The sequence below is a fragment of the Odocoileus virginianus genome, chromosome 8, assembly GCF_023699985.2.
Source record: "Odocoileus virginianus isolate 20LAN1187 ecotype Illinois chromosome 8, Ovbor_1.2, whole genome shotgun sequence".
NCBI classification, from domain to species: Eukaryota; Metazoa; Chordata; class Mammalia; order Artiodactyla; family Cervidae; genus Odocoileus; species Odocoileus virginianus.
The window spans coordinates 14,675,335-14,702,443 of NC_069681.1; the positions used below are offsets into that span (position 1 = coordinate 14,675,335).

The window sequence follows — 27,109 nt, forward strand, 5'->3', positions numbered from 1 at the left end:
TGGTTTTTTGTCATACATTGAAATGAATTAGCCATGGATTTACATGTATTCCCCATCCCTGTCCCCCCTCCCACCTCCCTCTCCACCCGATCCCTCTGGGTCTTCCCAGTGCACCAGGCCCGAGCACTTGTCTCATACATCCAACCTGGGCTGGTGATCTGTTTCACCCTAGATAATATACATGTTTCAATGCTGTTCTCTTGAAACATCCCACCCTCGCCTTCTCCCACAGAGTCCACAAGTCTGTTCTATACATCTGAGTCTCTTTTTCTGTTTTGCATATAGGGTTATCGTTACCATCTTTCTAAATTCTATATATATGTGTTAGTATACTGTAATGGTCTTTATCTTTCTGGCTTACTTCACTCTGTATAATGGGCTCCAGTTTCATCCATCTCATTAGCACTGGTTCAAATGAATTCTTTTTAATGGCTGAGTAATATTCCATGGTGTATATGTACGACAGCTTCCTCATCCATTCATCTGCTGATGGGCATCTAGGTTGCTTCCATGTCCTGGCTATTATAAACAGTGCTGCGATGAACATTGGGGTGCACGTTTCTCTTTCAGATCTGGTTTCCTTGGTGTGTATGCCCAGAAGTTGGATTGCTGGGTCATATGGCAGTTCTATTTCCAGCTTTTTAAGAAATCTCCACACTGTTTTCCATAGTGGCTGTACTAATTTGCATTCCCACCAACAGTGTAAGAGGGTTCCCTTTTCTCCACACCCTCTCCAGCATTTATTGCTTGTAGACTTTTGGATAGCAGCCATCCTGACTGGCGTGTAATGGTACCTCATTGTGGTTTTGATTTGCATTTCTCTGATAATGAGTGATGTTGAGCATCTTTTCATGTGTTTTTTTGCCATCTGTATGTCTTCCTTGGAGAAATGTCTGTTTAGTTCTTTGGCCCATTTTTTGATTGGGTCATTTATTTTTCTGGAGTTGAGCTGCAGGAGTTGCTTGTATATTTTTGAGATTAATCCTTTGTCTGTTGCTTCGTTTGCTATTATTTTCTCCCAATCTGAGGGCTGTCTTTTCACCTTGCTTATAGTTTCCTTTGTTGTGCAAAAGCTTTTAAGTTTCATTAGGTCCCATTTGTTTATTTTTGCTTTTGTTCCTAAAATTCTGGGATGTGGCTCATAGAGGATCCTGCTGTGATTTATGTCGGAGAGTGTTTTGCCTATGTTCTCCTCTAGGAGTTTTATAGTTTCTGGTCTTACATTTAGATCTTTAATCCATTTTGAGTTTATTTTTGTGTATGGTGTTAGAAAGTGTTCTAGTTTCATTCTTTTACAGGTGGTTGACCAGTTTTCCTAGCACCACTTGTTACAGAGGTTGTCTTTTTTCCATTGTATATCCTTGCCTCCTTTGTCGAAGATAAGGTGTCCATAGGTTCGTGGATTTATCTCTGGGCTTTCTATTCTGTTCCATTGATCTATATTTCTGTCTTTGTGCCAGTACCATACTGTCTTGATGACTGTGGCTTTGTAGTATAGTCTGAAGTCAGGCAGGTTGATTCCTCCAGTTCCATTCTTCTTTCTCAAGATTACTTTGGCTATTTGAGGTTTTTTGTATTTCCATACAAATTGTGAAATTATTTGTTCTAGTTCTGTGAAAAATACCATTGGTAGTTTAATAGGGTTTGCCTTGAATCTATATTTTGCTTTGGGTAGTATAGCCATTTTGACAATATTGATTCTTCCAATCCATGAACACAGTATATTTCTCCATCTGTTTGTGTCCTCTTTGATTTCTTTCATCAGTGTTTTATAGTTTTCTATATATAGGTCTTTTATTTCTTTAGGTAGATATACTCCTAAGTATTTTATTCTTTTTGTTGCAATGGTGAATGGTATAGTTTCCTTAATTTCTCTTTCTGTTTTCTCATTGTTAGTGTATAGGAATGCTAGAGATTTCTGTGTGTTAATTTTATATCCTGCAACTTTACTGTATTCGTTGATTAGCTCTAGTAATTTTCTGGTAGAGTCTTCAGGGTTTTCTATGTAGAGGATCATGTCATCTGCAAACAGAGAGAGTTTCACTTCTTCTTTTCCTATCTGGATTCCTTTTACTTCTTTTTCAGCCCTGATTGCTGTGGCCAACACTTCCAAAACTATGTTGAATAGTAGTGGTGAGAGTGGGCACCCTTGTCTTGTTCCTGATTTCAGGGGAAATGCTTTCAGTTTTTCACCATTGAGAGTGATGCTTGCTGTGGGTTTGTCATATATAGCTTTTATTATGTTGAGGTATGTTCCTTCTATTCCTGCTTTCTGGAGAGTTTTAATCATAAATGGATGTTGAATTTTGTCAAAGGCTTTTTCTGCATCTATTGAGATAATCATATGTTTTTTATCTTTCAATTTGTTAATGTGGTGTATTACATTGATTGATTTGCAGATATTAAAGAATCCTTGCATTCCTGGGATAAAGCCCACTTGGTCATGGTGTATGATTTTTTTAATATGTTGTTGGATTCTGTTTGCTAGAATTTTGTTAAGGATTTTTGCATCTGTGTTCATCAGTGATATTGGCCTGTAGTTTTCTTTTTTTGTGGCATCTTTGTCTGGTTTTGGAATTAGGGTGATGGTGGCCTCATAGAATGAGTTTGGAAGTTTACCTTCTGCAATTTTCTGGAAGAGTTTGAGTAAGATAGGTGTTAGCTCTTCTCTAAATTTTTGGTAGAATTCAGCTGTGAAGCCATCTGGTCCTGGGCTTTTGTTTGCTGGAAGATTTCTGATTACAGTTTCGATTTCCTTGCTTGTGATGGGTTTGTTAAGATCTTCTCTTTCTTCCTGGTTCAGTTTTGGAAAGTTATACTTCTCTAAGAACTTGTCCATTTCTTCCAAGTTGTCCATTTTATTGGCATAGAGCTGCTGGTAGTAGTCTCTTATGATCCTTTGTATTTCAGTGTTGTCTGTTGTGATCTCTCCATTTTCGTTTCTAATTTTGTTAATTTGGTTCTTCTCCCTTTGTTTCTTAATGAGTCTTGCTAATGGTTTGTCAATTTTGTTTATTTTTTCAAAAAACCAGCTTTTAGCTTTGTTGATTTTTGCTATGGTCTCTTTAGTTTCTTTTGCATTTATTTCTGCCCTAATTTTAAAGATTTCTTTCCTTCTACTAACCCTGGGGTTCTTCATTTCTTCCTTCTCTAGTTGCTTTAGGTGTAGAGTTAGGTTATTTATTTGACTTTTTTCTTGTTTCTTGAGGTAGGCCTGTAATGCTATGAATCTTCCCCTTAGCGCTGCTTTTACAGTGTCCCATAGGTTTTGGGTTGTTGTGTTTTCATTTTCATTCATTTCTATGCATATTTTGATTTCTTTTTTTATTTCTTCTATGATTTGTTGGTTATTCAGAAGCGTGTTGTTTAGCCTCCATATGTTTGAATTTTTAATAATTTTTTTCCTGTAATTGAGATCTAATCTTACTGCACTGTGGTCAGAAAAGATGACTGGAATGATTTCAATTTTTTTGAATTTACCAAGACTAGATTTATGGCCCAGGATGTGATCTGTTCTGGAGAAGGTTCCGTGTGCACTTGAGAAAAAGGTGAAGTTGATTGTTTTGGGGTGAAATGTCCTATAGATGTCAATTAGGTCTAGCTGGTCCATTGTGTCCTTTAAAGTTTGCGGTCAGTGTAGATTCAGTTCGATTTCAGATAGCTCCTCTTTCCAGCTTACACTTCTCGATATCTATAGGCCCCTTCCGGTGTAGTCGGTATTACCTTCAGGGATTTTAATCTGTTGCACCGGTCCTTTCTGAAGCGGTTCCCTTTGTTTATTTGGCTTCTGTTTGCCGTCTCTTCTGTGTCTAATTTCCGCCCTGACACAGGCGGGAGGAGGTGATCCCTTATTTAGGTTCCCTAGTTCAGTTCAGTCCTGCTATGGGGAGGGCGGGGCGCTGCAGACAGATACCGCTCTGTGTGGATAGCACTCACCGGCCACACTAGGTTTGCCCCGCTCACGGGTGTCAGTGCTTTCCCCGTCTACACTGCTCAGGCTCCCGGCTGCTCTATATGGAGCGGGCCCTGCGTTGAGTGCGGTTCCAGTTTTCGGGTATTCCACAAAAGCGCGGATTCGGTTGCGCCTGCGTTTTGTGCCTTCCCTGGCCTGAGCGGTTCAGGCAGCCAGAGGCTTGGGTGCAATCTCCCCGGGTACGGCGCACTTTTTCCCTCCGCGGCGAGCGGTTCAGGCAGCCAGAGGCTTGGGCGCACTCTCCCGGGTGCAGCGCGCCTTTTCCCTCCGCGTCGAGCGGCCCAGGCAGCCAGAGGCTTGGGCGCAATCTCCCCGGGTACGGCGCACTTTTTCCCTCCGCAGCCCCAGCGCGCGCCGCCAGTCGGGTCTCAGGAAGTCTTTAGAAAGGAACCTGGGCCTGTTTGCAGTGTGGGAGGGGGTGGCTTCTCAGGGGCTGAGTTTGCCCTTTTCCCCTCCCCCCTGCCTCCTATCTCCAGCGGGGATGGGCCGGCTCTTCTCTGGAGTTTCTCAGTCCCTTTGTTTTGCGAACCGCCAGCAGTGTGTTCCGGCCGGTTAATTTTGACCCTTGCTATCCCACAGTTTAAAAGGGATCGGGTGGAGAGGGAGGTGGGAGGGGGGACTGGGATGGGGAATACATGTAAATCCATGGCTAATTCATTTCAATGTATAACAAAAACTACTGTAATGATGTAAAGTAATTAGCCTCCAACTAATAAAAATAAATGGAAAATTAAAAAATAAATAAATAAAAATAAAAAAGCTCCCTCTGATTGCTCTCAGGGTCTTCGGGCCGGTCCTTACCATAAGCAATGTCGCCCGCTCCTCTCCGTTCCGCCCCCGCTTGTTGCTGACGGGTGCGGGGCATCTGGGGTACTTTTCTGCTGGGAGTTGCTTTTAGGCACGTAATCTGTGGGCCTTATTTAATTTTTCCTCCCAGTTAGATTGCCGAAAACTTCCCCCAGTCCCGCCAGTGCGAGGGTTTCCTGGTGATTGGAAACTTCCTCTATTAAGACTCCGTTCCCGGGACGGGTCTCCGTCCGTAGCTCTTTTGTCTCCCTTTTTATCTTTTATATTTTGTCCTAACCTCCCTTCGAAGACAATGGGCTGCTTTTCTGGGCGCCTGATGTCCTCTGCTAGCGATCAGAAGTTGTTTTGTGAAATTTGCTCAGCGTTCAAATGTTCTTTTGATGAATTTGTAGGGGAGAAAGTGGTCTCCCCGTCCTATTCCTCCGCCATCTTGGCTCCTCCTCCCTAATTCTCCTTTTTAAAAAGTATTTCTTTTAAAAAAACATTTTATTCTTATCTTTGGCTGTGCCACGTGGCATGTAGGATCTTCATTTCCTGACCACGGATCGAACCCCCAGCTCGTGCATTGGAAGCACAGGGTCTGAACCACTGGACCACCAGGGAAGCCCCAGGAAGGACTGATTCTTGTTTGCAAATCTATTTCGGATCCTTCCTCTCTTTGATCCGCCGTGACTGCTCGCCTCTAACTGCACCGTCTCTAGTCTGGGTTATTGCTACATGCTCTTAACTGGCTTTCCTGTCACTAGTGCTGCTGCCCTACGGTCATTCTCCACCAGGAGTGTTCTTGGGAAAATATTAACCACATCAGGACACCCATAGCTTCACAGTCCCCCGATTGCTTTCTCTTGCACTGAGAATAAAACGCCAACCCCACTCCAGGGCTCCCAGGGCTGGCCAGTCTCTCTGACCTCTTACAGTTCCTTCTTGACTCTCCCACCCTGTTATTCTCTCGTAGAGCACTTACCCTATTTCTATTTATGGTTCTGTTTCCATGCGTACTTGTTCAGCCTTTCTTTTCCACTAGACCCTTACTAAGTGTTTCAATGACAGTGACCTTGTGTGGCCTGTTCCCCACTCTCTCTCCAATAGTTGGCTCAGTGCCTGATGAATAATAAAAGGTCCCCAAAGTAAATGATCAGTGACTGAATGAAGGACCAAGAGTAGATGTTTCTAGAGCAGGGCATCCCCAAATTTTAAAAATGTTAATAATTACCCTGCACAATGGGGTAAGCTGCAGGTAACAGACCCGAAATCTTCCTGTCTGCTCTAAGGACTTTAGAGAGAAATTTCTTTGCCTGGCTTTCCCCAGATATCTGATTGGGAAGCTCTCTTCTAGGGAACCAGCCAGATGAGATCATGAGGCTAACTCTCTAGCATACGTGCAACATGATGCCTGAGATGAGGGGTGTGATGTGCAAGACATTCCTAGTTAGACAGGCTGGCCCTGGGGCCTTTTACTGCAGTGCTTGTACTTGGAAAAACGTCTCCTTGAACAGAATACAAAGAAACCGTAAGGGACTAAAAATAACTGCAAGCGTGTGCAGTTGGGGCAAATGATGAAGAGTGAGAGAACGGAAGGCTAAAACCTACCTTCCACTTCTGAGATGCCGGGGTAGGCAGACCATGCAAGTCACTCCTCCAACCGGTCTCACTGATCGGCTCCCACCCTCACCCCATTTAAGGGACCAACTTGCCCCCATCTCAGGGGACTGCAAGGGCGCCTGTTACTTGCTTTGGCTCCCTAGTACTAGCTGCAGCACAAGTCTCAATAAAGCCTTGCCTGGATTTCTTGTCTGGCCTCACCAACTGCTATTGATTAAAGAATCCAGGACTTCCATGGTGGTCCAGTGGTTAAGGATCCACCTGCCAATGCAGGGGGCCCGGGTTCCATCCCTGGTCCAGAAAGATTCCGCATGCGGAGAGGCGGCTAAGCCTGGGGGCCACAACTACTGAGCCTGTGTTCTAGCGTGCCTGCTCCCCAACAGGAGGAACCACCCCACGGAGAGGCCCTTGTGCCGCACCTGGAGAGTAGCCCTCACTTGCCAAACCCAGAGAAAGCCCACATGCGGCCACGGAGACCCAGGGCAACCAAATACATTAAATAATTCAAAAAATAAAGAGTCCAAGAACTGGGGTTGATATCAATAATGGGCCATATTTGTGCACCCCTAGGGTTGCTAGAGCCCCTGGATTACTGGATTCCCATAGGATTAACCTGGAGGCGGGGTGGGAACATATAGAGGTGCGCTGCCAGACCTCTTTTCCAGGAAGGACAAGCTGCCCAGCTGTGGGGTAGTTGGTCAGCAGTCAGCCCCCCAGCCCCTAGCTCCTTTAAGGTCTGCCTCAGCTGCCAGGGGCCACCTTCCAGAAGCCACTCCCTTCTTGGGGGTGGCTGCATCTGGTGATGAAACAAGGCGGGGGTGCAAAAGTCCAGGCAGGACACCTCTGAGAGATCTCAGGCCCCTCTGCCCCCCATCCCGCTTCCTCCACTTGGGTCAGGGTTGCCAAGCCTGCTCCACGGCACTGTCCCCCTTAGTCTATCCTGTATCCCTGCTGGTCTTTCTCAGGGGTTGGTCCCAAAGACACATTTAGCATCTCAGCCCAGCTGCCTCTCAACAGTTTACATCTTACCCTCTATTTCCAGAAAACCCAGCCTGTGACAGGCAGTTTCATAAAATGTAAATCTGGAAAAGAACTGATGGTGAGATCCGAGGAGAAGGAGAAATAGCTTGATGGATGATGGATCACTTGATGGTTTAAAGGGTGGGAAGGTGGGGAGTAACTGGACTTGCCCTGGCAGGGGTGACAAGGCAGGAAAAGTCCAGAGAGAGGCAGGGTGGTGGACTTCAACACCCATATTGAGCATCTTGTGTTGGGTAGTGACCCGGAAGGCGATGTGATTAAAGTGACTCTGGGGCAGGAGGGTTCTTGTGGCCACTCGCCAGACAGGAAGTAGAGCCTGGGAGCTCGCCCCACAGTTGACTTGCTCTCTCTCCATCACTTTACAGGCCTGTGTGCACGTTCTTTCACGTAGGCTATCTCAATTGCTTTTTGAGGCGGTGACCGTGGAGGATGTTGCCTTTGCAGCAAAGGCTGAGCTGTGGGAAAGCTTTGGGGTTTATATCTCTATCTCTGGGAGCCTCTTCTGTTTTAAAGGAGCCTCTCCAGCCTTATTTTGATGTACAACCTAAATGCATCACCTGTTAGGATGGAGAAGCTGCATTAAGGGTTAGCTGTCCAGGTTGAACTCCTGCTTGCTCCTGAGGCCTGTAAACCACAGGGACAAGGAAGGGATGGGAGGACTGTGAGAGCCCATGGAGACGGGGTTCTGTCCCAGCCGAGCCCTGGGAGCGCTGAAGGCGCACATCCAGGCACCAGCCACTCCATCAAAGGCCTTCTTGCACTTCGGAGACCCTCCTGATGTTCATATTTTTTAGCTGCTTAAATAAAAGATCAAAATCAGCCAGTCCCCTGGACAGCCCAGAAGGCGTTTATCAACAGCATGCTGTCACGCATGGTTAAGAGTCTTCTCTCTCTGTTTTCTCATCAGGCCTTGTAAAAAACGCTCCAGTCAGCTGCAATCTCATTCCAAAGGTCAGAAAAGAAACTGCATTCTCAACACTGTCCCTTTAATTCTCCTAGAAATTTATAATAAAAGCTGTCGGGCAGAAATAGATGGTAATGGCAACCAGACATCCAGTGTCTGAGACAGACATCTCGGTTTTGACTTGGGATTTAGATCTTGACTCATTTTGACCCTGGTTTCTGAGCGATTGCGGGTTAATTTCTGTGGCCACAACACAAAACATCGGCTTTATAAGAGCTACTTATAATCAGCTGATTATAGCTCGTTCTTCCCTAGATCAGCTTTACAAAAAGGTTGCCTCAATCAAAGGAGGCTGCCAGACTTATTTTATTCAAGTTAAATAATTTTTTTAAAAAATTAGAACAGATATTTAGAATTGGCCAAATTCACCAAAAGTCAGGGGTTCTGGCTTGTTCTGGAAAAAGGTGTCTCAGGGACCCTGGGCTGGCTTCCTCTTGCAGGGACAGTGATGTGGAGTGGAGGCTGCCCTCTCTGAATGGGACGGGTCTCCTTTTCTGCTTCTGTCCACGTCACTATCTTGATTCCCAGGTAGACTTATCATTGCATGTGTCCTGGTAGGAAAGCCTAGTTCTCTGCCTCTATCAGAAAATAGAGCCACGTCTCCATCAAAAGCAGGAAAACAAAAGCTCCCGGGAGGTCTACTCTTTCTCACACTGCCCTCCTTGGCTTGATCCTTCTGGCGGGTGAGGGGTGGGGCCTTCAACCGGAGGCCGTTTGGTGGCAGAGGGTACAGCGCTTGGACAGCTCACGGCTGCAGGCCGGCCCCCAGCATGGCGTTTTGGGCACATGGTTGCTAGTCAGTGGTCCCTGCTGAATGAAGGCATGGATGAGCAAAGAAAAGCTGTAATAATGTGCTCTGTGCTTTGCCCAGTATCCTTACTGAGGAATGTGCTTATTTAGTGAAGAGGGGAACACTTGATGCCGGAGGTCAACATGAAACCACAGTCTCGTAGATTTCTATCTGCCTGACCCCTTCCACATCGCGCTGTGAGTCAGAGGCCAACTGAATTTTCTCTGGTGAGGTTTTCTTTGGATCTCATCTGTCATTCTGAGGGGCTAAGGCCAGGATTCCTGAAATAGTCTTACTGAAATAAAGAGGAAGACACAAGTAACTAAAACAAAGCGACAAGACGGAGCACTCTGTCTTTACAGGGCTGGTTGGATGACTAGACTGGAAGAGGAAGATGAGTGACAGCCTCTGGCTCCCAGATGATGGCCTAGGAAGGGCTCTGTGCTCCGGTTGTGGCGTCAGCAAGGTCTCTCCTCTGGTTTCCGTGGTTGGAGGGGGTGGCTGCTCCTGATTTGTTCTTTGTCCCTCTCACTGGGGCTGGGGCCCAACTGACATGCTGAAAGGCTTCATGCTTTGGAAACCAGGTGTGGTCAGAGGGCCGGCCTTGCAGTAGGGCAGGAAACCGGCTCTGCCGTAAGGACCGGGCTCTGTCCACCTCCTGAGGCCCTCTGTGATGCCCTGGGTGAAGATCAGGAAATCTAAGGTTCTGATTGGGGCAAGAGGAGAAGGGGGTGACAGAGGAGGAGATGGTTGGATGGCATCACTGACTCAGTGGACATGAGTTTGAGCAGGCTCTGGGAGATGGTGAAGAACAAGGCAGCCTGGAGTGCTGCCATCCATGGGGTTTCAAACAGTTAGACACAACTGAGCGAATGAACAACAACAAGGTCCTGCTCTGACGGCTTGGCCAGCACAGTGGTCCTTCCCTCATGCGTCCTCCTGTCCCCTCCGGGGAAGCAGCCCACGGACCTCATTTGACCCCTGGCTTCTCAGCACCAAAGGCAGTCCTTTGTCACCACCATCACCTGCTTTCACATCTCAAAAGGAAGGCAGGCTCCCCCTCCTTCCTGACATGGAGGGCACATGATGGCCCTGCCCCAGTGACCCTGAGTGCCCTCTGGCCCCTCTGCAGGGTCTCACGAGGGGCCTGGGTTCCCTTGCTTGACCTCCCTTGCCCCAGGTTCCATGCCCTCTGGGTCCAACCACCACCCCTCCTCTGGCTCCTGCGGGGTGCAGCTCTGTGACTTGGCCGAGTCCCTGGTCAGTAATTCAACATTGCTTCTGAGGTACCTGCTCTAGACCATCAGGAGAGGAGAGGTCTGTGTGAGAATGGAACAGGGAAGGTAAGCAAGATTGAAAACTCACCTTGAGAAAGAGAAGGTTGGGATTGGGGCTCAGTTTCCTGGGGTTAAATCCCAGCTTGGCCACTTACAAGCTGTATGATTTTGACTGAGGTTCTTACCTCTCCTGTGACTTAGTTTCCTCCTCTGTAGAATAGGAACAGTAATAGTACCAACTCTCCGTGAGGATTCAGCGAGGCAATATGGACACATGTAAGCAGTACCAGGCCCAGACATGAGGTATGCTGTTACTTCTGCATGCACGCTCAGTCGTGTCTGACTTTGCACCCTCATGGACTGTAGCCCACCAGGCTCCTCTGTCCATGGGATTCTCCAGGCAAGAATACTGGAGTGGGTATCCATTCCCTTCTCCAGGGGATCTTCCCACCCAGGGATCGAACCTTCATCTCTTGAGTCTCCTGAATTGGCAGGCAGATTCTTTACCACTGCGCCTCCCAGGAAACTCATGTTGTTACTATTGCACACTTATTCCTAACCAGCTCTGACGGTGTGTGTGACTGTACATGTTTGTAAGTGTGCATATGTGTCAGTGTGTCTTGTGTGTCCTGCTAAGGCCTTAAATAGCTCATGATACAGAGAGAGGAAAAAGACTGCTTCCTGGTACTGATGGAAGCCTAGGTGGTGGTGTTCAGTCTCTCAGTCGTGTCCGACTCTTTGTGATCTCATGGACTGCAGCATGCCAGGCTTCCTTGTCCTTCACCAACTCCTGGAGCTTGCTCAAACTCATGTCCTTTGAGTTGGTGATGCCATCCAACCATCTCGTCCTCTGTTGTCCCCTTCTCCTCCTGCCTTCAATCTTTCCCAGCATCAGGGTCTTTTCTAATGAGTCAGCTCTTCGTATCAGGTGGCTAAAGTATTGGAGCTTCAATTTCAGCATCAGTCCTTCCAATGAATATTGATTTCCGGAGGTTTAGATATTCAGGTCTGCCCATCCTTCAGCTCAGCTCCTAGTGGCTGGGCCCCGGGGGAAGTGATGGCCCACAGGGAGTGACTGCGGTGAGTGAGCGCCCTCATTCTTAGGAGGCCAGACCCCTCTACGAAGCTGCTTGGCCCAAGGGAATTCTGTGGTGCTGTTTTATCTGTCGATGCAGAAACTCTCTCCCCATGGGTCAGTCTGTTTTCTGACTCTCAGCCCTGGTTTCAGGGGAACTGTCAGCTATTATTGTAAAACAGCCTGGATGAGGCCGCTCATTCAGTCTCCAACAGCCTGGTTTGGAAGTCCTGGCGTTGAATCAGAGCCTCCTTCACTTTGACTCCCTCCCCTTCATCTGTGTTTTCAGTCCTGGGGGAGCCTCAGTGAAGAGCTCTCACTCCTCTTCCGCTGGGCAGCTGCTCAAGGGTCTGAAGGGAGCGATCAGACCTCCTCCCAGGGCGCCAGGTTCAGCCCTCCAGCTGCATTTTCAGCATCTCCACTCGCCGTCTAACAGACATCTGAGACTCTCATGTCCAAAATCGGATCCTGCTCTTCCTCCCCAGACCTCTTGGCTGACGACAAAGCCTTTGGGGTCGTGTGACACTTTTCTGTCTTTCCCACCCTACATCAGCCCACCAAAGGACCTCCCCACTTCTCACCTTCTCTGAATCCCGTCACTTCCCCTCCCGGTCTGAGCCACCATCACATCTTGCCTGGGTTACTGAGGTGGCCTCTAGCATGTCTGTTCTTCACAGGGTAGCCAGCTTGCAAGACACAAATCACATCACCTCGCTCCCCTCCCCATACAACCCTTCGAGGGCTCCCATCTTTTAGATTAAAAGCCAAGATCTGGGATTTCCTTGGTGGTCCAGTGGCTAAGTACAGGGGGCCTGGGTTCATTTCCTGGCCAGGGAACTAGATCCCACGTGGCCACAACTAAAGATCCTGTGCACTGCAACTAAGACCCCATGCAGCCAAATAAATAAATACATTAGAAAAGAAAAAGCCAAGGCCCTTTCAGGGCCTGTGAGGTCCTTCCTGACTGGCCTCTATCGTGTCTCCCATCTCCTTCCCACTTCTCTCCCCTTCCCTCCCTTCACCTCCGTCACACTGGTGCTGGCCCACCTGAGGCCTTTGCTCTCCCTGTCCTTCCCTCTCCCTCTCACCTCCTTCCCAGCGCTGCCTCAATGAGGCTGGTCCCCACCATCCTGCTTGCTGTCACCCACCCCATCACAGCATTTCCTTCTCCCTTAAGCTTCTCCACTTTCCCTTTTTTCCAGAGCACATATCACTTCCCTAACATTTTGTTGTTCAGTCACTCAGTCGTGTTTCAGACTCTTTGTGACCCCATGGACTGCAGCACGCCAGGCTTCCCTGTCCTTCACCATCTCCCAGAGTTCGCTTCCTAACATACTACATGCTTTATTCACTTGTTACCGGCAGTATCTGTCTCCTCTCACTAGGATGTAAGCTCCCCGAGGGCAGGGATCTTTGTTTTCACTAATCAGCCTGCGTCTAGAACATTACCATGGTAGGTAATGCTGCGTTATTTATTGAATGGAGGAGCTCCTTCCAGAGCTCACAGCCGGTGTGGTTTCTAGGCCCTCCTCCGCAGTCTTGGCTTCCCGCTGCCGTGCGGGCAGGGTGTCAGGAGCTCCGGCTTGAGTGTGAGGCCACATCCCCACACTGCGTGGGGGTCTGAGAACACTTAACCCTGGGGGCTCGAGCACCATCTCCGAAAAAGGGCAGGGTGTTCCTTTGCTTTCTAACCGGGGCCTCACATTTCCTCCAGCTCCTCCCAGTAAGTTTTTATTGGGCTGCCGGCCATTCCCTATTAGCCGTGTCCTCTTCAAATCATGGACACAAATGTTAAACCAGAGACCGCTGAGGACGGGGCTCTGAGACCCCTCCCCTCTGCTCCGTGACTCTCCCTCTCAGCTGCTTGAGGCCCCTCCTTCTTGGCTCTCAGAGCCCCGCCCCTTGACTCTTGAGCCCCGCCCCTTGCCTCTTGAGGCCCCGCCCCCTCAATTTTCTATTGCTCCCTTCTCTTTGGCTCTCTGAGACTTCCGCCCTTCTCAAGGTCTACCCCCTTCTTTAAGGGGTGGGTGGAGTGGTCCTGCCCTCCATGACCTGCTCTTCCAGGAATCCACACAGCCTGTTACTTCTCTCAGATGCTTCCCAACCATCACAAGACATGTCCTGGAACTCTGCCCAGCACCAGTATCAAAACCACCAGGGTTATAAGTTTTCACCTCTGCCTTCTCTTTTACTTAAATCAGGAAAATGTTCTCTTTTCACATTTGGGGTTCTTCTCTGTCTTCTCTAGGCTTCACCGATTTGTATAATACTCTGAGTTGTATTATATGTATTATGTATACATATGTAGGTATTATATAATACATATGTATGTATTATATATTTGTAACAAACGTGCCATATTGAATGTATTCATCATAGCCATCTTGTGCAGCAAACGCTATTCTCTGCAATTTACAGATGACACCACTAAGGCTCAGAGAAAGCAAAGGTCTTGGTTAAAGTCAGACAATTAATAAGTGGCCAAGCTCGGACTTGAACCTGTATCTCCCGTCCCCAAGTATGGTGTTCTTTTATAATACTGGCTGCTCTGTGGGCAGAAGGGCTTGTGTTGTTTGGAAGGCGAGCTCTTAGCGCACTAGATGGTAAAGAATCTGCCTACAAAGCAGGAGACTCAGGTTGGATCCCTGGGTCGGGAAGGTCATCTGGAGGAGGAAGTGGCAACCCACCCCAGTGTCCTTGCCTGGAGAATCCCATGGAGAGGAGCCTGGCAGGCTGTAGTCTACGGGGTGGCAAAGAGTCAGACAGGACTGAGCCCCAGCATTCTCACTTTTCCTTCTCAAAGCCTCTTCCTCTGCTACAGGTAAATGTGTGTGTTCTCCATGATCCAGGACGGAGAGCGAGGAAAGGGAGGGAGGGGAAAGCCGGCTTTCCGTCATTTACTGAGCACTTACTAGGTACCCAGAACAAAGTATTTTACTTTTATTTTTAAACTTCACGATTCATAAAAATCTGGTAAAGTGTTACTATCCTATTTTCCAACGAAGAAAACCAGACCTTATAGAGATTGGTAACTGGCTTAAGCCATGGTTCCTAAGCACCACATTTGGGATTCAGACTACATCTGCTCAGTTCCAAGTCTAAACCGCCCTGTACCAGAGGGGATTAGTGAGAGATGTCATCTTTCCAGCCTTTACAACTCAAGTTCTTAGTGGTTCCTTCAAATATTCCAAGAACAAAGAAACTATTTAAAAGAACAAAGGAATAATCTTTAGAGTTTCTAATTGCTAAAAGGAAATTCATTCAGATGAAAAGACATCCTTAATTAAAAGCTTACTGGACTCATTTTCAAGAGTCATATAGAATGGCTTTGAATTAACCTCCCTCAAACTGTCAGTATGGTGAGGAACAAAGCAGGTAACTGTTATAACTGATGACGTATTCTTTTCAGATGGTTCAACTTAACGACTCAGTAGAAGCATGTATTTTGAGTGTGCCCCAGCGGAGTGCTAAGACACCTGTGTTCTTAACATGTTTGAGCACGTGCATAGGCCACCTCTGCAGTGGTGAAGAATCCCCTGCAATGCAGGAGACCTGGGTTCAGTCCCTGGGTCAGGAAGATCCTCGGGAAAAGGGAAGGGAAACCCACTCCAGTATTCTTGCCTGGAGAACTCCATGGACAGAGGAGCCTGGTAGGCTACAGTCCATGGGGTCACAAAGAGTCGGACACAACTGAGTGACTAACATACACACATAGGCCGCCTTCTGGGGAAGCAGGTGGCAGGAGAAATAGTTCTGTCTTGGCTGAGCTCCAAACTGAATATGTGATTTTGAACACATTACTGGCTCCTCCCACACATTTGTCTAGGCTTCTTTTCTCACTTCTAATGTTAATGGATTGACCTAGAAGAGATCTAGGCTTCTTTCTGCCCTCTGTTTCTAAAGACTATCTCTTATTCAAAACCCCTGGGGCCAGTGTATTGTGGAATTAAGATTTTTTTCTAATTTCAACTGGCCTTAGGGTGAATATATCACAGATGTATAACAACCTTAGAGGGGTCTGGGGCCGCACTGTAGTGAATATTATTAGTATTTCTGCAGCAAGACACATAATTGTTCACAATAAGTGAGATAAAAACAAACTTTAAGTAGCCCCACATCAGTTCAGGTTGGATTTTGCTTCCAGGATCAGGAAGATTCCCCTGGAATAGGAAATGGCTTCAGTATTCTCGCCTGGAAAATTCCATGGGCAGAGGAAACTGGCAGGCTACAGTCCCTGGTGTCACAAAGTCAGACATAACTGAGTGACTAACACTTTCAAGTTCTAGCAGGTTGGGTTTTGTGTCCAAATGAGTTTGCCACAAACTTATCAAACTTAAAAACTTTCAGTTTTTAGAACCTTCTGGATTATAGGTGTTGTGCAGAAGAGTTTGTAATCCTATGTCTGTGTTTTTTCAGATGCCCCGTGGATGGTCACATCTAGGCTTGATGTTAATATTATGCCCATGATGGGAAACAATATGTTTAAAATACAGTTCATTTCATGGAGATGCATTTTGCCATCGCTGTTTCTGGGATAACAGTATGGCCCACAGGGAGGGTCGTAAGGATTATTTGCAATCATGATTGTGCAGCCTTCGAGACCTAGAAGACACAGTTGCAGTTATTAATATATCTAGTTACGCTCATGGGCAATACTTACAATGTCAGGGAGTGAACTGAGTCCAAGCCAAGAGATTCTTCAATAGTAACAGCTGGAAAAAGAAAAGTTTTCTGGTTAGCTCTTTCTTTAAAGAATATTTATTTATTGGCTGTGCCGGGTCTTAGTTGCTACATTCAAACTCTTAGTTGTGGCATGTGGGATCTAGTTCCCTAACCAAGGGTTGAACCTAGGTCCCCTGCCTTACAAGTGTGGAGTCTTAGCCGCTGGACCACCAGGGGAGTCCCTCTGGTTAGCTCTTAGTTATCCAGAAAATTAGCCAGAGAACACCTTGTTTCTTAAGAATACTGGATAGTAGATATTTTTCCTAGACTAAGATGAAATGGAATTTGTTTTTGAAGTACATGTTTTTTGCTTAATCTTTCTTGGTCAGTAGCTCTTCCTGGGTGTTCCCCATGGAAATCCCTGAATTTCCCCCATGGAAATCGAACCAAGCAACCCTCACTTATGTATCTCCCCTGCCATTCCTCACCCACGTCCTGTCACTAAATGGTCTGGCCAATCTGAGCATCAAAGCTTCCCAGGTACTGCAGAGAACTCACAGGGATGCTGCAGTGGACTTAAAAGTTTTTAGGAAAACAGCCATACTCAGCATCTGCTGGATATTGTATGAACTAGTGGTTTAGATTTGGGCTTCCCTGGTGGCTCAGATGGTTAAGAATGTGCCTGCAATGCAAGAGACCTGGGTTCGATCCCTGGGTTGGGAATATCCCCTGGAGAAGGGAAAGGTTACCCACTCCAGTATTCTGGCCTGGAGAATTCCATGGACACAGTCCATGGGGTTGCAAAGAGCTGGACACGACTGAGCAACTTTCACTGGTTTAGATTACACTGCATTCCTTTCAATTGATGGCATATTTTGTAAAGCTGGATTTGGGGAAATTGTTGAGATACAAAGCAAATCCCATGCAAAAATCAGCATGGAACAGGAAATGAGGGTGGCCACGTGCAATCTGACTCCAAGACTCAGTCATGCAGTGCCTGATAGACATACACATTCTATTAGGAAGTCATCATGGCTACTTAAGACTGAAGTAAAAGCATTATTTTTTTCTTTCAATTTTTGTGTATTAAGTTTTAACATAAATATATATTTAAGTTTCAACATAAATATACATTCATATGACAATAAAAATGTAACACAAGTGTTTATTAAATTACTTGGAGATAAGTAATAAATGAAAACCATTGTAGGTTTCTTTTGGCTTAGGGGGCATTGTGAAAAATTCACTGAGATATTGAGAGTGCTGTGAACTGAGAAAGTTTGGGAACCTCTGGTATAATTCATGCAGTTGCTCAGATGTGGAAATGTGGAGTCATCCTTGATTATTCTCTCTTTCATCCTCCTAAGCCTGCTGATCAACCAGTAAGTCCTCTTCATGCTGTCTTCCAAAAAATGTCCTGAATCCATTCTTCCTTCCATCACCACTGTGATCACTCCTGTCTAATACAACATCTTCTACAGTGGCCTCCCTGTTTTGGCTCTTGCTTTCCAAGAATTCATTCTTCAGAGGTGATTGGTTTTAACACATAAATTAGATCATGTCCTTTTTTTTTTTTTGGTATTCCAATAAAACTTTATATACAAATGCAGGGCTATAGTTTGCCAATGCCTCATCTGGGAAATTAGTCAATAAACTTATATAGCTAATGAATGATACATTATGTGTGCATTAAGATTTAGTAATGAATATATTGAAAAACATGAGAAAAGGTTTAATAAATAAAAGGCAAGATACAAAAGCATATAAACAGGTATGATCATGGCTGTAAATAACACATGAAGTATATAATAAAAAGATGACAAAATAAATTACTAACTGTGGTTATGGGCTTCCCTGGTAGTTCAGCTGGTAAAGAATTGGCCTGCAATGCAGGAGACCCCAGTTCGATTCCTGGGTTGGGAAGATTCCCCTGGAGAAGAGTTAGGCTACCCAGTCCAGTATTCTTGGGCTTCCCCGGTGGCTCAGATGGTAAAGAATCTGCCTCCAATGTGGGAGACCTGGGCTGGGAAGATCCCCTGGAGGAGGGCATGGCAACCCACTCCAGTATTCTTGCCTAGAGAATTCCATGGACAGAGGAGCCTGGAGGGCTAGTCTGTGGGATCTCAGAGAGTTGGATGTGGCTGAGCGACTGAGCAGACAACACACACACACAGTTGTGGTTATAACAGGATGGCGAGGCAGTAAATGGGTGACTTTGTTGGGTCATTATCTTAATGACCTTGCTTGAAACTCTCCAGTGGTTTCCACTTCACGTTGAAAGGCCTCCAAGGCCTGCCACGTTGGCCCCTGCTTCTTTTCTGACCCTCCTGGAACCCAGGACTGCTCCCCCTGCGCACCATACTCCAGCATGTTCCAAGCTCAGGGGTCTTCCATTAGTCCTTCTCATTGTCTGTGAGAGCCTCCATGGTGGCTCCGATGGTAAAGAGTCTGCCTGCAATGTGGGAGATCTGGGTTTAATCCCTGGGTCAGGAAGATCCCCTGGAGAAGGGAATGGCAACCCACTCCAGTATTCTTGCCTGGAAAATCCCATGAACAGTGGAACCTGGCGGGCTACAGTCCATGGGGTCACAGAGTTGAACATGACTGAGTGACTAACACACAGTTGTCTGCAAAGTTCTTCATCCAGATCTGCAGCTGCCTGGCTCCTCCTCCTTGAGTGTCAGTTCAGTTGTAACCTCCCCGTGAGACCCTCCCTGAGCAACTGATCTAAAATAGCCCCTCACTTCCCAATCTCTGTGTATTTCATCATGTTGTTTTCTTTTCTGCATAACGTTTGTATCATGTTCATTGATCTGTATATCTGAGAATAGGAACTTCACTCTCGTTTGCTGTTGTATTCCTGCCACCTAAATAATGCCTGGCACATAGTAGGAGATCATAAGAATGCATCAAAAGTGATAAATGCAAAATTATTCTATATGGTTGCATGTTTGGATCACTCACTGTTGTCTCCTAATAGAGAAGATCCAGAAGTCTGTTGGGAGGGAGGAAGTTGTAATTTCCCTTGACTGGTGTGAATATATGTGTGTGTAAACACACTGATACAGAAAATACATTGTACAAACTAGTATTGTAATCAGGGGTTTCCTGTATTCTAGGTTGTGTATATTCCTATACAATTCAGCCAGGAATTGTATCTGCAGCTCTTGCTACCCAGGCTAAACATAGACAACAGACAGTGACCTTATATGAACTCCTTTTTTTCTTAGCAATATTAGCAGCACTGGTTTATCACATGTAATTATATTGAGTTGGTCAATGAGGCAACTCATTATTCCACTTGTTATTCTTCACAACAGGGAAGTCTTTCAACCCATCCCTTTTCTTTCCTTTTCTTTCATTAAGAAATCAACATAAACATATATAAAGGAACATTTCTACAACTACAGCATTAAACCCGAAGTGGGAATGCCATTGTCCAGCCTAGATTCACTGATGTGTTTTCTCAGACAACACTAAATCCGGGAAGGGCCCGTGGTAAAGCAGCAATAGATGTGGAATTATTCAGCATCTCCAGCAAACAGCAGTGGGGATTAAACAGAGCTTTGTTTAATAAGATTAATTCTGAAACACTAAGAGCAGTTTGGCATATCCCCAAAGATACAAGGCATTTGTATCTATATAAGATTAAGGGAGCTTTCACACAAAGCAATTTTATTTTTCAGCATCAAAGAGATGCTTCTGAGGGGTGGCTGCAAGGAGGCTCTCTGCAACAAATGCAGGCAGTGCAAAAGCTTCTTTGTATGAAAGACAGTTTGCTCAGCCAGGAATTGTATCTGCAGCTTTGCTACCCAGGATGTACAGAGTATTGTTCTTTGAATCACAGGATTACAGTGAAGGCAGGGTGGGGGGTTAGGAATCTGGTCGACAAACTCCCTAGACAGGTGGCTACCCAGTGATAACATTGGATTTCCAGGGAGTGGAGTTCAGTGCTTCTTGAGGCAGACTGTTGGACAGCTCTTATAAATAATAAATAATGACAATGATGCTGGTAATAATAACGATAAGAAAGATCACCACAATAAGTGGTGGAATTATTCAGCCACCATTTTTACGTGCCAGGCACTGCATTTAGCACGTAACAAATGACACAGACTTCTGCTGTGAAATCTTTCTCCCTTGGGCTTTCAACCAGCACCCCTCCCCCTGCCCCAGGTCTGTCGTCTGATGATCCACAGCGGCTGCATACATTTGAAGATAGCTTTTATGTTCCTTTACCTTTTTTTTTTTTTTTTTGGTGCTAAACTTGGGTTTATTTTTGGAAGCTGATGCAGGCATTTATATGGATCAGTATTAAATTTCATCTTGCTGACTTTGCCTCCTGCTTCAAGGCTGCTCAAACATTTGTGAATCTGATTCTATCATCCCGTGCATTAACCAGACCTTACAACATTTGCTACTGAGAGGGATAAGCTTCCAAGGCTCCCTCCTATCCTTCTCCCTTTCTTCTTTGCTTCTTTCTTTCTGCAGACACTTACTGAGGACTTTCTATGTGCCAGACACTGTTGGGCATGGTGGCTGCAGTGTTGCAGAAGGCACACCTTGAGGAAGACCTTGAGAAAGCTTTGTGTTTACGCCAGGAGACAGAAAAACAAATATAATACAGTGTGATTATGTTATGAATGAAAGAGGGGGAGGGGGATTTTAGCAGCAGTCGGAAGAGTAATTATCTGTCAGTGGGGAAACAGGGAGCTAGGAGGATGCCAGCACCACTTCTGGCTTCTGGGGTGGGGGGTCCATTGGGGCATGGACTGTCCTGATGTGTTAATAACTCAAAGCTAGCCAGAGGATATCCCAGGGCCGGGGAGGGGGGAAGGCTTTAGCTAACATAGGGAAGTGGAAAGAGAATTGAAATGGAAAGAAATGGAAAGAGGATGGAGGTGGGGAGCACCTACTTATGGAGTGTGTGCATGCTAAGTTACTTAAGTCGTGTCTGACTCTGTGCAACCCCGTGGACTCTAGCCCACCAGGCTCCTCTGTCCATGGGATTCTCCAGGCAAGAATACTGGAGCAGGTTGCCATGCCCTTCCCCAGGGGATCTTCTGGACCTAGGGATTGAAACGGCGTCTCCTGTATTGGCAGGCGGAACCTTTACCGCCACCCCTACTTACAGAGGGGGCTGGGCTCTTCCTGTCCTGCTTACAGCCTCTGCTCTTCTCTGCTACTGCCTGCTCGCTGGGCTCCCCCCCCCCCCCCCCCCCCCCCCCCGCCCCGCTACTGCAGGCAGGCCTCCCCAAAGGGTCAAGTTCAGCCGTCTTGGCTGGAGGGGCTAAGTTTCATATGGTGGACTAGAGAATCAGGGTGCATTTAAGTAATTACTTTATTGATTTTAAACTTTCTATTTTATATTGGAGTATATAGTTGACTGGGCTTCCCTGGTGGCTCAGAGAGTAAAGAATCCACCTGCAATGCAGGTGACCCAGGTTCGATTCCTGGGTTGGGAAGATCCTCTGGGGAAGGAAATGGCAAGCCACTCCAGTATTCATGCCTGGAGAATTCCATGGACTGAGGAGCCTGGTGGGCTACAGTCCATGGGGTCGCAAAGAGTTGGACACAACTGAGTGACGAACACTTACTTAGTTGATTAACAATGTGTTAGTTTCAGCAAAGTGATTCAGTTCTACATATCCATGTATCCTTTTTCAAATTCTTTTCTCATTTAGCTGTTACATAATACTGAGTGGAATTCTTGGGGGCATTTATTTGGCTGCGCCAGGTCTTAGTTGTGGCATGTGGGATCTAATTCCCTGACCTGGAATCGAACCTGGGGCCCCCTGCATTGAGAGTGTGGATTCTTAGCCACAGGACTATCAGGGAAGTCCCCTTGAGGACATTTTAGATTTCAGTGAGAAACTGGAGGGGACAGAATGAGAGAGGAAGGTTGTCACACGTGCCGTGAAAATGTCCAGTTATTCGCTAGGGATGCTGATAAGACCAAGGGCAAAGGGAACCTTTTGTTAATAGCTGCTCGCAGAGATTTTCCATGAGTAATTCTCTGGTCATTTAGAGGCTAACCTCGATGTGAAAACTGGAACCTCAGGCGTCCAGGCAGAGGGGCTTGTCTGCTCACGTTACAGACCCTGGGATGGTGCTGGGAGCCTGCAGGACACCATGTTAGGAATTTTGTAGGACAGAGAGTAGCTGACCTTGGTAGACCCATCATCCCAGGTTGGACCCGTGTCCTTGTTCAAAGAGGGATACCTCTGAGGCAGTGAGCTCCTCCAAGGGAAGAAACGTCTGTAGCCAAAAGGCAACAGGGTCCTGGGAACGAGTGGGTTCTGGGCCTGTGCCAGCCGCCACCTGGGAGCTAGCTCTGCACCTCTCCTCGGGCCTCCTAGAATCCCCAAAGCTTGTAGAAAGCCTCTTGCACACACTAATTTGATTAGGGCTACAGGACTCCACCTGTTGCTGAGGGTTCGGAAAATATGACCTGGGTGAGGAGTGCTGATGGTGTTTATTTTCTTACAGAGAGTGACCATGAATGTGGTTGGAGTAGCCCCAGAGCCCTATGTGTATGACCATAGCTGGGAACGAATGTAAAGCTGGGGCTTCCCTCAGACAGTAAAGCATCTGCCTACCATGCAGGAGACCCAGATTTGATCCCTGGGTCAGGAAGATCCCCTGGAGAAGGGAATGGCTACCCACTCCAGTATTCTTGCCTGGAGGATTCCATGGACAGAGGAGCCTGGTGGGCTGAGTCCATGGGGTTGCAGAGTCTGACATGACTGAGCGATTAACGCTTTTCACTTTCAATGTAAAGCTGAAGTTGATCATACCCACTGGTGGAAGCAGGACTGGGGATCTTTGATGATTTGGAGCTGAGAGGCAGGCTCCGGACTTGGGGAGTGCTGCCTAAACACTCCTTTCTCCTGAAAGGCTAAGACATCAGCCTAAAAGGGCACAGTGGAGTTCCCTGGTGGTCCAGTGGTTAAGAATCTGCCTGCCAGTGCAGGAGATGCGGGTTCAATCCCCGATCTAGGAAGATTCCACATGTCTCGGGACAACTAAACCCGTGTGCTGCAGCTCCTGAAGTCCGGGCGCCCTAGAGCCCGTGCTCCACAAGAGAAGCCCCCGCAACGAGAAGCCTGTGCTCTGCAACGGGAGAGTAGCCCCCACTTGCCGCAACTAGAGCAAGCCCACATGCAGCAACGATCATCCCGCAGCGCCAAAAATAAACACGTAAATAAATAATTTGAAAAAATAAATAAAAGAGCCCAGGTGGCGGGCTCCACATTTAGAGTTTGGAGGGATTGCATATTAAAAATGAATAAACTCTAGTTTTAAACCAGCACCTCCTACCTTTGGTGGGACAGGAAGAACACAGGCAAACATTTCTAGAGTCAGAGATGATGAGTTACATAAGCCCAAAGTCAAGAGGTCTGGTAGAGCCCTACGGCAGGGGGAGACCAGCCGGTCCTGGGTGGAAGGCTAGCGGCTGAGATCATGGGTGAAGGACTGGAAAGCGTGAGGAACTTGCTGCGGAAGTCCTCCCTAGCAATAAAAATACATCAGCAAAGATGTGACGGCAGGGCTCCTCTGTCTCATGGTCAAGAAAAGCCTGGAGATTTGATGGGAAATAGACGGTCTCCTTCCCAGAGGAGATGGAGGGAAGTCTGGCTCTCGAACAGGCCTGTGTATTCAGAACTCTACCTGGAGGGCTGATTTCTTTCTTGGCAGTACTTCAGGTGCCCAGGAGGCCCTGTCAACACTTGCATTGCAGGCAGAGTCTTTAACCATCTGAACCACCAGGGAAGCCCGTATTATTTAACATTAGGAGTCAGTTCAGGAAGAGGCCAGGCCGTTGGGCTGGCTGTGGAGCAGCTGGTCAGATGGGCGCTGCCGGCCTCTCTCAGAGCCCAGGCCACAGGGCCGTGTGCGGGGCAGCCCTCCTGCCTGGGACTCCTCCCTGCTCCTCTGTCCCAGTCTCCTCTTGGTCTCCTGCTCACAGCCCTGCTTTATTTTCTGGAGAACGCTGTATCCATGTTCAAGAACTCTTCATAGAGGGGGATTTCTCTGGGGGATTCCAGCCTTGTTTCTGGATTTTCTTATCACTGGAAAGGAAGTCTATTCACCCTTTAAAACTTAACTCAGAGTCGCCTCCTTGGTGAGTTCGTGCAGACTCTTCTGGAAAAAGGTCTGTCCTCTTCCCCCCATAGCTCTCTCAGCCCTTCTTTTCCTGTTTTCTGCAAGCTTGTTTGCATGTGGGCCTCCCAGGCGGCTCAGCAATAAAGACTCTGCCTGCCAACGCAGGAGACGTGGGTTCAATCCCTGGGTGGGGAAGGTCCCCTGGAGTAGGATATGGCAACCCACTCCAGTATTCTTGCCTGGATGATCCCATGGACAGAGGGGACAGAGGAGCCTGGCGGGTTACAGGTCATGGGGTCCCAGAGAGGAGGACATACGGAGTGACTGAGTGCTAGCTCAGTGCCTGCACATGGCAGGGTTTCAACTGGAGTCTGTGGGCTGAACGGTTGAGCCATATAAGAAGAAAGGTACCCAGGGGACTGCTTATCAAGTTTCAGAATCTGGGGACTTCCCTGGTGGTCCAGTGGTTAAGAATTCGCCTTCTAATGCAGGGGCCTCCAGTTTGATCCCTGGTCGTGGAACTAAGATCCCACGTGCCATGGGGCAACTACACCCAAGGGATGCAACTAAGACCTGGTAAAGCCAAAACTAGCTATTTTTAATACAGTTTCTGATTTGCAATTTTCAGGTCCCCATCCACTTAGCTTTTTTTCATGTCATGGAGAAAAAAACCCAAGATGGGTTGGGGGTGGGCTCAGACTGCAAAGATGCAGCTGATGAAGAGGATGGGACCCTTGGGTGTAGCTTAGGAGTTGCCAACCAAGGCTTGGAAGCCTTCATTGTTGCTGTTCAGTTGCTCAATCGTGTCTGACTCTTTGCAATACCATGGACTGCAGCATGCCAGGCCTCCCTGTCCTTCACCATCTCCCGGAGCTTGCTCAAACTCATGTCCATTGAGTCAGTGATGCCATCCGACCATCTTATCCTCTGTCATCCCCTTCTCTTCATGCCCTCAATCGTTTCCAGCATCAGGGTCTTTTCTAATGAGTTAGCTCTTCTCATCATGTGGCCAAAGTATTGGAGTTTCAGCATCAGTCTTTCCCAGGAATATTCAGAATTCATTTCCTTTAGAATTGACTGGTTTGATCTCCTTGCAGTCTAAGGGACTCTCAAGAGTCTTTTCCAACACCATAGTTCAAAAGCATCAGTTCTTTGGTGCTCAGCCTTCTTTATGGTCCAACTCTCACATCATCCATACATGACTATTGGAAAAACCGTAGCTTCGACTATACAGACCTTTGTTGGCAAAGTAATGTCTCTGCTTTTTCACATCTCTGCTTTTTGGAAGCCTCAACTGGAGCTAGCTGGAGCTCCAGGAGAAGTTTCATTTCTATAAAGGATCTGGGGTATTCTCTGGTGCTGTGCAAACACAAGGCTTTCTTGTTGCTGTTGTTATCATCTTCCACAGCTGTTTACAACCTCTTTGACTAACTGGCAGGATTCTTGGCTGATAGTGAATTCCATGGTCCCTGTGTCTGGGCTGACCGGGATCCACGTGAAAAAGTGCCAGGGGACAAACACTGAAGTCAAAAAATGACGGTCACCCCTCTTAGACCGATCAGTGCAGTTTTCAGCAGTATAGACACCCAGTGCACTCATTACAACATAATTTCTTAAGGCCTTTTGTAAATAAATAGAGTTTCCAGTGCATTCAGGTTTGAACTTTCAGAGAAGGTGACCTTGAGCCGACGGGTAGAGGAAAGCCTGTGGAATGCCAGCCCCAGCCACTGTGGGCCATCGTTCTGGAAGGTTAGGCTGCTGTTTCTGTCCTATTTTATTTTTTTAAATTAATTTTACTTTTTAATTGAAGGCTAATTGCTTCACATAATTTTGTTTTCTGTCGAACCTCACCATGAATTAGAGGAGGGGACATGGGGGTGGGGGAAGAAACACAGGGAAACAGTCATTTGCTTTGGGTCACAGGAGTTGATGTGCACTCCAGGCTGCAGTTTTGGATACGGGGAATTCTTTTCCTGCTTAGTTGACTGGTTCATGCAACTGGTCCATGCTGAAAACAGTGTAACACACCCAGCATTTTCCCCTGAACTCAGGGCCAGGGCTGTCTGGAGTGGAAGGGACTCAGCCCTCCTTTATTTGCAGAAGTATCTTGACCCCACAGAGGATGTGATGGTTGGGTGGCATCACTGATTCGGTGGACATGAACTTGAACAAACTCCAGGAGAGAGTGAGGGACCGGGAAGCCTGGCGTGCTGTAGTCCAGCGACTTTGGGGGCGCAACGAGTCGGATATGACTTAGCAAGGGAACAGCGACTGGCGACCCGACGCCGCGGTTCACAAAGGGGAGAAGCGCAGCACAGCGGGGAGGAGGAAGGCCTAGGGAGGGAGCGCAGAGAAAGGAAAAGGCACAAAGCTGCCTGCCGCTGTCGCTCCTTCGTCCCGCACCCCTGGACACTGCTGTCCACTCCCTGGCGGGGCTGCACGGGGAGGCATCGGGTCTGTCTGAGCGCGCGGGACGGCGGCTGCTCGCAGCTCTTACCCGAGCCCGGCAGCCGCGCGGCTCCTGCGCAGGGTCCCGGCGCCCGAGTTTGCGTGGTCCCGTTACTATGGGAACGGCGCCCCGCCCTCCCGGCGCCCCTGGAAGCGGCGCTGGGGCACTGGGAGCTCCGAACCTCTGGACCTGCTCTCGGCTTCCCTCTCCCACGTCTTTCCGGGCGCGGGAGATCGGGGCTCAGCGGCAGGAGGTTTCCTTTACTGTCGGCGTCACGGTCACCTGCATCGGGTGTTCCCCGAAGTGGGGGCTGGGGACTACAGGCTCCAGGACCTGAAGTCGCTGGCGCCTGCCAAGCGAGAC

The 27,109-nt window shown here is 47.5% G+C and overlaps 1 protein-coding gene across 1 annotated transcript in view; it reads right to left on the reverse strand.

Annotated features, from left to right (window-relative positions):
• ERICH6B (glutamate rich 6B) overlaps window positions 1-26,847 on the reverse strand; it is a 78,646-nt gene extending 51,799 nt beyond the window's left edge. The window contains exons 1-2 of the mRNA XM_070471207.1: window positions 26,795-26,847; window positions 16,190-16,241 (exon numbers count right to left, since the gene is read on the reverse strand). The gene's annotated coding sequence lies outside the window, so the exon portion shown is untranslated. The remainder of the gene's footprint in view (window positions 1-16,189; window positions 16,242-26,794) is intronic.
• Between the last annotated feature and the right edge of the window lie 262 nt (window positions 26,848-27,109).